Source organism: Dipodomys merriami, unplaced genomic scaffold (assembly GCF_024711535.1).
Source record: "Dipodomys merriami isolate MVZ:Mamm:240054 unplaced genomic scaffold, mDipMer1.0.p SCAF_8, whole genome shotgun sequence".
Taxonomy (NCBI): domain Eukaryota; kingdom Metazoa; phylum Chordata; class Mammalia; order Rodentia; family Heteromyidae; genus Dipodomys; species Dipodomys merriami.
The window spans coordinates 12,109,724-12,122,860 of NW_027206401.1; the positions used below are offsets into that span (position 1 = coordinate 12,109,724).

General features: G+C 38.6%; 1 long non-coding RNA gene across 5 annotated transcripts in view; it reads left to right on the plus strand.

Annotated features, from left to right (window-relative positions):
- Positions 1-13,137, plus strand: part of LOC138819385 (uncharacterized) — a 199,422-nt gene that overhangs the window by 84,973 nt on the left and 101,312 nt on the right. For 4 of the 5 annotated variants that reach the window (XR_011369413.1, XR_011369414.1, XR_011369412.1 and 1 more), the window contains one exon: positions 268-302. The exons of the other annotated variant lie outside the window; for it this stretch is intronic. This is a non-coding gene — a long non-coding RNA (uncharacterized lncRNA). The remainder of the gene's footprint in view (positions 1-267; positions 303-13,137) is intronic. 5 annotated transcript variants of the gene reach the window in all.

Sequence of the window (13,137 nt, forward strand, 5' to 3'; positions counted from 1 at the left end):
CATAGACCCAAGACTTCAAATCATCCCATGGATTCCTTAGCTTTCTTTTCCTTTCCCAATGATCATGGTGGCCATGTGTTGGCATATATTAGCCAACTCTTTGAAATCAGTGCTTTAAAAATTAAAGAAGTAATAGAAACTTTAGGCTTATAAAATTTAAATAACACTAAGGACAAAAACTAAATCATACCTAAAGTCTAAGTCTCAAGACATAGCTGATTATCCATGAGCATTTATTGACATTTATTTTTATGTTTTTTATTGTAGGTGATGTACAGAGGAGTAAAAGTTACATAAGTCAGGTAATGAGTACAATACTTTTGAACAGTGTTACCTCTTCCTTGTTTTCTCCCAGTTTTTCCCTCCCATCCCTCCTCCCTGACAAGTTGTATAGTTCATTTTCAACATAGTTTCTAATAAGTATCTCTGCTGTATTTGTTCACCCTCTGTCCTACCATTTCTGTGCTCCCTCTTACCCTCTCCAAAACAGATAAACTTACATACAAGACAAAAGATACAGAAATAAAAAATAGCAACAGAGGAGAAAAAAGTAAGCAAAATAACATAAAACCTGTTGTTTCCATTTCTTGGAGTTCATTTCTAACATTATTTTATATGATCATATTCCCATAGCTATTGAACCTTTATGATCTTCTCCTAAGAATATCCTCCTTTGGTATCACTGTGTGAATGTCTAGAGTTCTGTATAATTTATCATGTCCAAGTGTATTTTTTTGTCTTTTACTATTCAGTGTGTTTACTTGTATATTTATAGGTACTTTCTAGTTGCAACAAATGGGACACCATGCTCCCTATGTTTCTTTGGGTCTGGCTTACTTTGCTTAATATAATCTTTCCCAAGTCTTTCCATTCCTTATAAATGATACAATATCATTCTTTTTGGTGAAATCATAGAATACCATTGTGTATATATACCACATTTTCTTGATCCATTCATCTGCTGAGGGGCATCTGGGCTGATTCTGTATCTTGGCTATAGTAAACAATGCTATAATGAACATGGTTGTGCTGGTAGCTTTAGTGTAGACTGGTTTGTGGTCTATTGGATAAATGTCCAGGAGTGGAATTGCTGCGTCATAGAGAAGCTCTATGTTTAGTTTTTTGAGGAATCTCCATATTGCTTTCCAGAGTGGTTGAACAAGTTTATATTCCCACCAACAGTATAGTTTTGTTTCCTTTTGGCACAATCCTGCCAGCATCTGTTATTGTTCATTTTCTTGATAATGGCCATTCTAACGGGTGAAGTAAAAATCTCTTTGTTGTTTTGATTTGTCAACCTTAGGTGACATCTCTTAGGCTTTTGCACATTTACAATTATAGTTTTCCATGTGTCCCACTTCTGCTAGTGAGCTGCATTTGCTGGGAGGAGTGTGGCTGTGGTCTTGCCCATTGGTGATCCATTCAGTAACTTCCCTGATGTCTGTCCTGGCCCAGTTCTGTTCTCTATATGTTGTCTCTATTTGTTGTCTTTTCAAACTTGTGTCAGTCAGGAGTTTTTTCAGGAAATCAGAACTTGTGTCAAGTAGTTCAATAGAGAGAAGTTAATTAGGGGAGATAATTATAAAGGCCTTGGAGAGTGGAGAAGCTGACAGAGCAAAGAAGATGACGAGTTTTAGAAGCACCAGAGTTAGGAGACTGTTTCCAGAGGGCAGTAGTTTTGACTCATGGAAACTGAGTGCTAGCCTTCAGAGCAGGGTCTCCTAGCTGGAACAAGTCCCCTGGTAGAAGCTGGAATTGTGGAGTAGGTGTAGCTATGGCTAGAGATACCACCCAGGGCAGAGAAAGAGGGGGAGGAATACCCTATTTTCTTCTTTTCTCACTTTTATAGTCTCTTGCCAGTGCCTCCCATTGGCTGACAGTGTGACAAAGAGTCTGGAAAATGCAGATTGTAGGGGTTGGGCTTGAGAGACAGAAAATGCAGAGAAAGAACAGGAAAATTATCTGAAAGTCCTGAGGTGAATGGTGGTGCTATGTATTGAGCTATGTCTCCCCAAAATATCTATGGAGATTCTAATCCCTGATGATTCAGAATGTAACCTTAGTTTGAAATGTAATTAGATAAGATGAAGGAAGGAGTCATTAGGCCAAACAAATTCTAAACTTTCCTGTATTGGTCTTATCATGGGCATGGAATCAGCTATTTAGTAATTGATTTAAGACAATCGTGTCTGATAGGGAAAAAATAAGATCTAATACATGATCTTACCAAATAACTAATCCCAAATAATTAGAGAATGTTAAATCATTATTTTGGATAACATTGATGTGGTAGTCAAGTGTATGGCTCATAAAATCTGAAAGAAAAGAAAAAGGAAGATTTAACGAGATCCTGACTTTTAACATGTTTTAAAATATTTTTTTCTGTCTTCACAATAGTAAATGATTTTCAGTGGAAACCAACATGCAAAGGTTCATTCTTCTTGACTCCCAGGTGGAAGAGGGAGAAAGCCAGAAGTTATTTTACAGGTCATCCATGTTGTGATCCAAGATGGTACTGAATACATTCATTCATTTTCTTTGCCATTGTAGCATGTATATGTTTGGGTGAGATAATCCTGCTCTTTTCTAAGGGTTAAGTTGGCAATATTTGCTTGTTTTTCTTTCAAGTTGTAATCTTTACAGTCCTTATTAAGTGTTTCACAGGAACGGGAATTATTATCTGGCTTCTAAGGTACCTTAAAACTTGTAATACTTTGCAAATGAGAGCTCTGAGAAAACTTGGCTCAGGAAACTCCCAAACAGAGGACTGGGTCTGTTCTGCTGAGGCTTCTGGAAAAGCAGAGGCCCAGGTTCCGGGGTGTTCCCCAGGTATAGTTATATCTGCCTTCCACTTTCACTTCCCACTTCCTGCTATGGTGTGGACTTTTAGATCACTGGAAAAGCAGTGTTCTAGCTGGACACGGGTGGCTCACACCTGAAATCCTAGCTACTCAGGAGGCTGAGGATCATGGTTTGAAGCCATCCCAGGCAGGCAAGTCTGTGAGACCAATTAAGTACCAAAAAAGCCAGAAGTGGATCTGTGATTCAAGAAGTAAGGCACTAACCTGGAGCAAAAATGCTAAGGGTCATCACCCAGACCCTAACTGGAACAAAAACAAAAGCAGTGTTCCACCAGCAGGACTCCAGATTTACCCTCAGTGCATATAGTGGTGGCAGTTACCTGGAACTCCTATGTCAGACTCTCCCTAGCTGAACTTCAGATTCAGTTTGTCTGTGATACTTCTTTAGAGTCTTCTTTGACAAGTTGCTCAAGTAGCCACATCTAATGCTTTCTTAATCATTCAATCTGGAATAACTTAGAAAGTGCAAATTTCCTGTATTCTTCATTGCCAAATCTTATGGAGAATTATCAAGAAGCATATGATAAGGTTCCTATGGGAGAAGAAGGACACTTGTTTGGGTAATTCAGTATCCAGTCCTAAACTGCTTTTCTTCTGTCTGTCTCTAACATGGATATTGGAAAAGGCAAATATTTGTTTCTCGACCCTCTTTTATGCTTTCCAGTAGCTACATGACCCACTTTAGTAGAGGCAGAATTATATTGGGGTTAGCAACTCTGATTTCTTTCCGGTCAGAAAAATAGCTATCTCATGAATTTAATGTTTACATGCTATTTCATAGTGTACAAATACACTTATCTAATCATTTTCCAAAGAATTTATTTCTAGTATTTCCTCCTTTCTACAATGCTACAATAAATACTTCATTTCACTAAATATTCACCATCCAAATATGAATAAGTGGTCCATATATATATATATATATATATATATATATATATATATATATATATAAAATCAAAAGCTACTTTTTGAAAGATACAGATAATTTTTCAGCTGAGTCCCTCCTTTACCAAAATGGATGAATGTGGATATATAGAAGCCACATGGCCAAGTCAACCAGGTTCTCAAGAGAGTTATAAGCATAGGAAATTATAGATTTCAAGTGTAATTCATATTAATCAAATCCCACTTTTATTCTCTTCACAGAAAATTGCTTTGTCTCCTAAAATGCTTTTCTTATCTGCTGATCTCCTTGTTTGGAGATCATATTGAGAGGCAATACAAAAACAACAGCAATATTTTATATGAGATTAGAGCCCACATCCACACCCTGACCAGTAAATCAGCCCCTTACCTACAGTAAAACAACCCTGGAAGCCAAATTGCTATATGTCAGACCTGCAGGAATTTGTTACCTTGTAACGCCCACTCTGGAAGATAAACCATAGCCTTATAACAGTCAGCTCCAGATGGCCAGGACTTGATTCCTAGCTACCAACTTTGCAAAAATCGTTTCTCCATCTACTTTAGGACCAATTAAATAAAGCCAAATAAAATGTACTCATTACCTTGCTCATGTAACTATAATCCCTCTGAACAGTATTTTCACAATAAAAAACTTATAAAAAATAAATAAAGCCAAATATATTCACTTAGCCAATCACATAAGATGCCTGGCTTCTATTGGTCCAACTCTGGCTTCCCCAGGTCAACTGCGTCCAATCTATCAGAGCATACCAGAGGCCTTCTTCCATTCTTCATAAAGCGTTTCCACTTTTCTACCTGCACTTAAGTCACTCAGAATTCAAGCCTTTGCATTTTTCCCATTGCTTGGTCCTCACTCATTTCCACACTATCTTTTAACAAACAAACAAACCTATTTTTTTTAGATCATTTGTACAGATTCTATTCAAGCCACACTTAATTGTGTTCTGAAATATTTTCTTCTATGCTTATGATAGAGTTTTCACCCATCCTTTTAAATTGTTAAAGGGTACATGATACTATGTAAGGAAAAAGTCATTCTAGATTTTTGTCCAGGTACAATTTTTAGCACATGGAGGAGATACATTCAATCTTTCCAAAATATGACTTCTTTCTTTTGACAAATATAGCTTTGAATATAGCTCATAGGATCAGGTCTTCTCCGGGATTGTTGTAGGCCAAGGATGTACATGCAGGGCCCTTGACCACCTGTTCCTATTCTCTCCCACACGATGCCACTTTTTAAAAGTATTTATAGTGACTTAGCCCAGTGTTTCTGAGTTGCTGGATCTGACCCTTGGCTGCCCGCAGCTCCCTGTTTTCACGGCGCCATGGTGCATTAGGCTGCACTGGTTGCCTGGCCTCTGGGTGTCCCCTCAGGGACTGGGCACACAGTCTAGGTGCTTGTTTTGCTGAAACCAGTGAAAGAGGCGCAAGGAACACTTCAAAGGAAGCTTTCAAACTGCTGATCTTGGCAGTTCTGCTGTTTTGAAAGACAACAGCACAGTGGGAAGCGGGAGGTTTTCATTCCCTTGAAACTTCTCTGTGCAGCTCTGGAAACTGCAGTAACAAAGGGCATTTGGGGGGAGCCAAGGGGAACCAAGGCCTTATCTCTCTTGCTAGAGAGTTAAGATTTCATAAAACACAAGAACATCAACTGAAAACCTCTCCACTTATTTCAGACCAACTCAACACACTCACTTTCCTCTGATCTCTTTCTCATCAATATACATCAGTAATTTACTGGCTGAAATGAGATATTGCTAGCAAATGAAAACCCATTTCAATGAAGTTAGAAAGTTACCACTCTGATGTCTACTTTGACAAACTTCAAATAATTCGATGGAAAACAAAGTCCTTAACCTGCAGCTTGTTGTTTGATAGCTTATTGTTTTTGTTTTTGTTACTGATGGTGGTGGTAGGAAGGGAGGTAGACTTCTCAGTTTACTGTGGTTTCACCTATGTGGGTAACAGCACCCAGCAATATTCAACACCCATTGCAGTTTAGTTTGTCAGCAGTTTTCGAGGAGAATGTTGCTGATGGTTAAACAACTTTTCAGAGTTAGGAAGAGAGGAGTCAATACAGCTGCAAGCTACTAGTGTATCCAGTCTATCTTTAGGTAGGGGTCAAGCAGCTACCATGATCTGAAGACCGTGTGTAGCACTATGTGATCTGTCTGTAACTCAGGAATGCTGTTGAAGACTATCCTGCTATCAGCTCTAAACAGACCTTTAAGGAGAATGACCTGGAAAAAGGTCAAAGTACACTTAATGGAAAAATTACAAACAGTAGGCATTCAGAGGAATACCTCAACACTATATCAAGAGGGTGAGAGAATATGACTAAATGGCCCATCATTAACCAGTCACACATACACAGGGTATAGGAAAAACATGTAAAACATATCTTAATTGTGAATTTGAATCATACATTCAACTCTCTGCCTGGCTCCAAGTATTTCTTCATCCAATTCCAGGTACCTTCTCAGTTCTTACTGAAAATCCTGGTAATGGATTCTCTCATTGTCCAGTGACTACTTGCTTACAGCTTGTCAATCTTTCTGACTTTTTACCTTCTACTCCCCTCATTTTCCTATGAACCTTCAGGCTTTGAGTTCTCTTCTACTTCTGAAGAGAACTCTCAACCAAAATTTTGTCAGGTTCTCTACTTCTTTTGCAAACTAGGCCTGGTCCTTAGCCCTGATCTTGGCTTACTGAGCTCAATTTTTTAGGGAAGAATTCTGCCACAGCAGTTTATCTAGAAGCTTCCCACTCTTGATATCAAGTCAAGCTCTTCTCCCACACAGGCTTGACATCTAACCAAGTTCCACTTAGTAAATTTTCATATTCCCACTTCAGCCTGTGGTATCCAAAGTTGAGTTCAATCTCTCTTTCCTGTTGCAATAGTTTTGAAAATAGTTTCTGTGCCACTTTGTAGCCAGGGTGGCCTTAATTTATGATCCTCCTTCATCAACCTCCTTAATGATGGGATTATAGGCTAATACCATCATAGTCCAGCTACCTTCACATTTTAACAAGTGCCAGAATACTTTTTCATGGACAAAAACTTTCTAAACTACCAAATGTTTACATACAGAATTATCTTTTCCCTTAAGTTCTTCCCTCCACTTCTTCAGATTAGCACTCCTCATTGTTGTGTCTGGGGTTGTTGAATCTTGAGGGACAGAAGAGAAGAACAAGGGAGATTTCTTAGTAGTCTTTCCTTTCCTTCAACCTAATGGAAGAATATTTAACTTTTTTTTTTTGTTGGTTATGAGGCTTGAACTCGAGGCCTGAGTACTGTCTCTGAGCTTCATCACTCAAAGCTAACAGTCTAGCACTTTGAGCCACAATGCCACTTTTGATTTTCGGATGGTTAATTGGAAAGAATCTCATGGACTTTTCTGCCTGGGCTGGTTTGGAACCTTGATCTTCAGATCTCAGCTTCCCGACTAGCTAGGATGATTATAGGCATGAGCCACCTGCACTTGGCTGTTTAAAGCTTTTCTACTCAGGTTAAAAGCATCATCATGTTTCCTTTCCCTTTTTTAAATGAATACCTTAATCCTTAGTAACTTTGGACTAGGACCTGGGAGACATAAATGATGGAAAAAAAACCAAAAAACAACGCCTCATTTGTGCCATCAAAAGAACCCATTTTGTAGCACAGACAGCCCCATTCTGCCTCAATGTGGAGCTAGAAAAAATTAACCTCACTTTAGCCAGAACAAGGCAAACAACCAAAAATATATGGTAAATTATTAATGTAATAGAGAAAAAAGAGGGTTGGGACAAAATGGACCTAGATTCAAAGCCCAGCTCTGCATTTACCTTGCCTGGAGCTTACCCAAGAGGGTCAACACTGAAGTCCCAGCTGCTTGACCTGTAAAATCATCTCTACCTCACAGTGTGGGCAAGAGAAACAAGTAAGTTTCTGACATGGTGCTTGTCATGGTCTTTTCCCCCTCCCCGACACATACACTGAGGTTTGAACTCAGGACTTTGCACTTGCTAAGTAGGCACTCTACTACTTAACCCACTTGTTTTTTTCTTTTTCTTTTTTTGCCAGTACTGGAATTTGACTCAGGGCCTGGGCACTATCCCTGAGCTTCTTTTGCTCAAGACTAGCATTTTGCCACTTGAACCACAGTGCCAGTTAGGCTTTTTTCTTATTATAAGGAAATAAGAATCTCACAGACCTGCCTGCCTGGGCCGGCTTCAAATTGTAATCCTCAGATCTCTGCCTCCTGAGTAGTTAGGATTACAGCTGTGAGTCACCAGCACCCGGCTGTATTGATTATTTTTGGAGAAGATCTCATTTTATGCCCAGGCTGGGCTAGACTGCAATCCTCTTTTTGTTCTTCCCCCATCTCTTAGGATAAATGTTGAGTCTCTTCATGCCCAGACATTGGCTGAGATGGAGTCTCAAGCTGAGCTGGCTTTGAACTATGACCCCGATCTCTGCCTCCTAGCTATTTACAGGCGTGGACCATTGTGTCTAGATGGCATTGTCTTTTTTTTTTTTTTTGGTCAGTCACAGGGCTTGAACTCTGGGCCTGGGCGCTGTCCCTCAGCTCTTCAGCTCAAGGCGAGCGCTCTACCACTTGAGCCACAGTGCCACTTCTGGTTTTCTAGTGGTTTATTGGAGATAGGAGTCTCACGGTTTTTCCTGCCTGGGCTGGCTTTGAACCACGATCCTCAGTTCTCAGCCTCCTGAGTAGCTAAGATTACAGGGGTGAGCCACTGGCGCCCGGCGGCATTGTCATTTTTAAAAACTGTCTTTATCTTCCAACTCTTGCTCCTTTTTTAAAATACTACAGACTCTCTGGGACACATTTTGGAGACTAGAATAATGTGTGGTCCTAAAAGTGCTTCATTTAAAAAAGTTTCTGTTTATATTTTGTGATTTGTCTGATGGTCACATTGTATTTTAAGAATTCATAATGTTTCTGTATGTTTGCTGATTCTGGATGAGGCAACTACATTTCTTTAAGTGTAAATTATAAGGATATTTGAAAGCATAAAATTATTTTATCTGCGCTAACACATAGACAGAATGAAAGTATAGTTTCATAGTGAGTCAGAAAGTAATGAGGAAAGCAGGCAGTTCAGATGTTAACAACAGAGTAAATGTTGACATTGAAGCTCTATAATTTTCATAAAAAATTTGGATATATGCAAGTACAATGAATGGCCATGTATCTCTACCCAGCTTTTACAATGATCATAGTTTGCAAGTTTTCTACATACCACAGACCTATTCTTGCCATTTCTCTCCACCAGGATACTTTAAAGCAAATTATAGACAACATAGTCTAGAATGTGTTTCTAAACAATAAGGGCTCTTTTTACTTTGTATATTATATTTCTACTAGCATAACTAATAAAATTCCTTATCTCTTCCTGGTTCTTATATATTCTTAATATTAATCCAGTGTTATGTTGAAATCATCTGGTTGTCTCAAAACCATATTTTAATTACAATTGACTTGCTCAGATTAGACTAGAATACACACATTATATTTGGTTGGTATGTTTATTAAAACTCTATTAATTTATAGTATTCCACTGTCTTTTCCCAGTTCAATCATACCCATTTTATTTGTTGAGGAAACCAAATCCTTGTCTTAGAGAATTTACCACAGTCTGGATTTGACCAGTTACATCATTGTGGTGTCACTTAAAATGATTTCTGTCCTCTGTATTTCCTATAAATGGTGGTTAGATCTAAAATGCTCGATATGACTCAAGTTCAATTTTTTTTCAGAAGGAAAACATAACAAAGTTGCTGGTATTTGTTACAGATCAAACCCAGAGTTACCTAGTATCTTTCTTATAGTGAGTTTACAGATGAGAAGATGAGATACATTTGTTTCAATCTAGGACATTGTAATTCTATATGTGACAGAAAGGGCATAATCTTTGGAGTCATATTTACAATAAAATAAAGATCTGTGTGAGTATGGATGAGACATTGTAGGATTTTTACCTTGTTTGGGACTTTATATTTTCAAGTCTTAAACAAAGCAACTTGACAGATGAAGATGCATTGTGTTCATATACTACCTTGTTAAATGACACCTCCCTTGGACAATTACTTAAAGATAATTAAAGAAGAGTCTACTTCCCCCAAAAGCAACTTAATTCAAGACAAAACCTTACTTGCAGCTGGGTGCCAACAGCTCATGCCTGTAATCCTAGCTCCTCAAGAGGTGGAGAGCTAAGAATCGCAGTCCAAAGCCATCCCAGGCAAAGTCTATGATCAGGAATCATTTTAAAGACTCTTATCTCCAATTAACCACCAGAAAACTGGAAATTGTGCTATGGCTCAAAGTGGTAGAGTACTAGCCTTGACTGAAAAAGCTCAGAGACAGCACCCAGGCCCTGAGTTCAAGCCCCATGACCAACAATAACAACAAAAAATCTTACGTGGACACAAATAAATAAAATAGATCAAGTTGAATTCTTTTGGATGAGGATATGGCAGTAGTTGGCATAGAGGGAGATGTTTCACAGGCTCCCTAACTATTCTATAATAAGCTATTTTGGATTTGTTCTGAAATCAATGGTTTAACTATCAAGTGTAAATCTCTTGCTTGAGGTCTCCAGTCTTTAGAGTTTGTTTTTCTTAGTATTTTCAGTGACCAATATTCACTTAAAAATTTATACACCACTTTTGCTATTTCTTCTCCAGAGGATATTTGGCTATATCCTAATTTTAATTACTTACGTTGAGTACTAAGGTCATCCTTAAAAAATTCTGCATCTTCAAAACTGTTTTGGCAGTTATTATTAAGGCTTTAGAATTTAGACATACCTACTGAGATACCATATTCCTGGTTTGGTGATTGTCTTGCCTCTATCTGGACGTCTTTCCTTCCAGCAGGAGACACTGTTGGAACTTTCCATATATTTTCTTTGAGACAGGGAGAGATAAACAAGTTATGAATATTTGGTATTGCGATCACTTTGAACGTGTGAAAACTGTCGTTTGGTTGATGACTGTATGTTAGATATAATTGTCCTGTCTTCACGATTTATTGTATTTGTCTTGAAGCCCACCTGATTTCTACTTATAATGAGCCTGTTTTAGACAGCTGCCAGCCCTTATGTATTTGTCTGACTTTTTTCTACAGCTATGCCATTGAAGGCTGGTTTCATTGTCTTTTGAGTATTAGTGATATCTGAAGACTCACCAAATAGATATTTTAACTGCCCTGATTTCTCTGTCCCTCTTCCCTGAGCTGGGTAGGCCCAGCCATGCTAACCTGTTTCCATGGAGCCTTGCCTCAGTGAGATAGACTGGCCTTGTTCCAGAGCTACACTTCAGTTGGATTAATATGGCTAAAAGAGGCGCCAACTGAGAGTGTGCCTTTTCCTTGAGGCACCAAGCTGTCAGCGACACAACTGGCCTATTGCAAGGTAGCGCCCAGAATTATCTGAGCAGTCTCTCAACACATAATTGTGAGGATTTAGAATTAGTGTGTTGCTCTTGATTTAGCCTGATTATTTTTTCCAGAAACAGCTATTTCTAGGTATCTCAGACTCAAAGAGATTTCTGAGAGATGCGATGTCTTTCCCCAGACAGATTGGAGATGTTTTTGTCTCTCTTCTCTGGTGCAACTCAGCCATCCTTTTTCACCAAGTATTTTCTTTTTGACTTTTGGAGTTGCAATAATACTTATCGTATACAGTTGCTTCTATGATGATTTAAAAAAGCACTAACCTTAAGTTTCTTTCATGTCTCTCAATAGGCATGTTTTTTAAGGTTTAAAAAAATGCATATTATGAGCAAGGCACTGGCGGCTCACACCTGTAATCCTAGCTACTCAAGAGGTGGAGATCTAAGAATCACAGTTTGAAGCCAACCCAAGCAAGAAAGTCTGTGAGACTCCTATCACCACTAACTACTAAAAGTGCCCAGAATGCAGATGTAGCCCAAGTGATAAAGTGCTAACCTTGAGTAAAATAAGCACAGAGACAGTACCCAGACCCAGAATTTAAGCCCTATAACTGGTATGTGTGTGTGTATTCCACGCAAATATGCACAACAGTTTATTAGACTGTTAAACTTTCTATTCGTTATGCGCTTTTATGAGGTAAAGATTGTCGAGCAAAGCAACAAAACAAATAACTAAGTGAATATCCACAGGTTTGCTTATTTAGAAGATACATACTTTTGGGTCCAGCTCTAAGACAACAAACTGAACTTTCATTCCAGATCAAATTTGTGTCCTGTCTGCCACATCTGGGGTGGGGCATGTTGACCCTGAACTTGCAAGGGTGGGAACGTTTGGTGGCAGTATGGGAGAAGTTTTCTTCTCATTTTCAGGAACTCTCTATAATTTTCTTACACCGTATTTTCTTTTATCAGCTTGACATTATCTCCTTTTCAAAATTTGTTATTGTTATTCTAAAGGTGATGTACAGAGGGGTTACAGTTATATAAGTTAACATACCTTCTTTGAAAAACAAATCTCTCTCACATTTTTAGTAGTGTTCTTGTTCTTTTTTTTGGGTCAGTTGTGGGGCTTGAACTCTGGACCTGGGGACTGTTCCTCAGCTCTTCAGCTCAAGGCTAGCACTCTACCACTTAAGCCACAGCACCACTTCCCATTTTCCTTTCCTGCCTGGGCTGGCTTGGAACTGTGATCCTCAGACCTCAACCTCCTGAGGAGTTAGGATTACAGGCGTGAGCCACTGGCGCCCGGCACAGTGTTCTTATTCTTTTTTCCAACAGAATTTACTTGTATATTTTCCATTTTCTATACTATTTGAAGGCATAGGATAACTTTGTATTAGCTTTCGTTTTAAATTCATCCAGTAAACTAAGATGGAGCACAACTTTTATACAATTTAGAAGATTAAAAAAAATCTCCACAAGAGAAAGCAACTCATCAGGCCTTGGTGTTAAAACATTTTCCCAGAATAAACAGATAAGCAATTGTCTGAGAATATTGAAATCACACCAATTCCTTCCAAATACTTGCCTTGCTGAAATCAAAGCAACTAATTCATTCTACTAGTGGGGCATGAATTTTAGTAAGTGTGGGTGAGTTTCACTTTCCTCCTTACATTTAAAGTGCTACCAACCAGCAGGATTAAGTTGCGACCATTCTCTGCTCTAGTAGGGGTACCAGCTGTGAGATGGCAAGGTACAACTGGACAGTGAGTAATGGATGAATAAACCATAATAACAAGTGGCCTAAACACAGAACTGGACAGAATCAAACCAGTTCTATCTATAATGACTCAACCCAGACTAATAAAGCTACAGTCTTATTCTTATTCTGCCTTTATAAGACCACCTGCACAGTTGACATTAAGATTTACCCAGGAAGTGAGTACT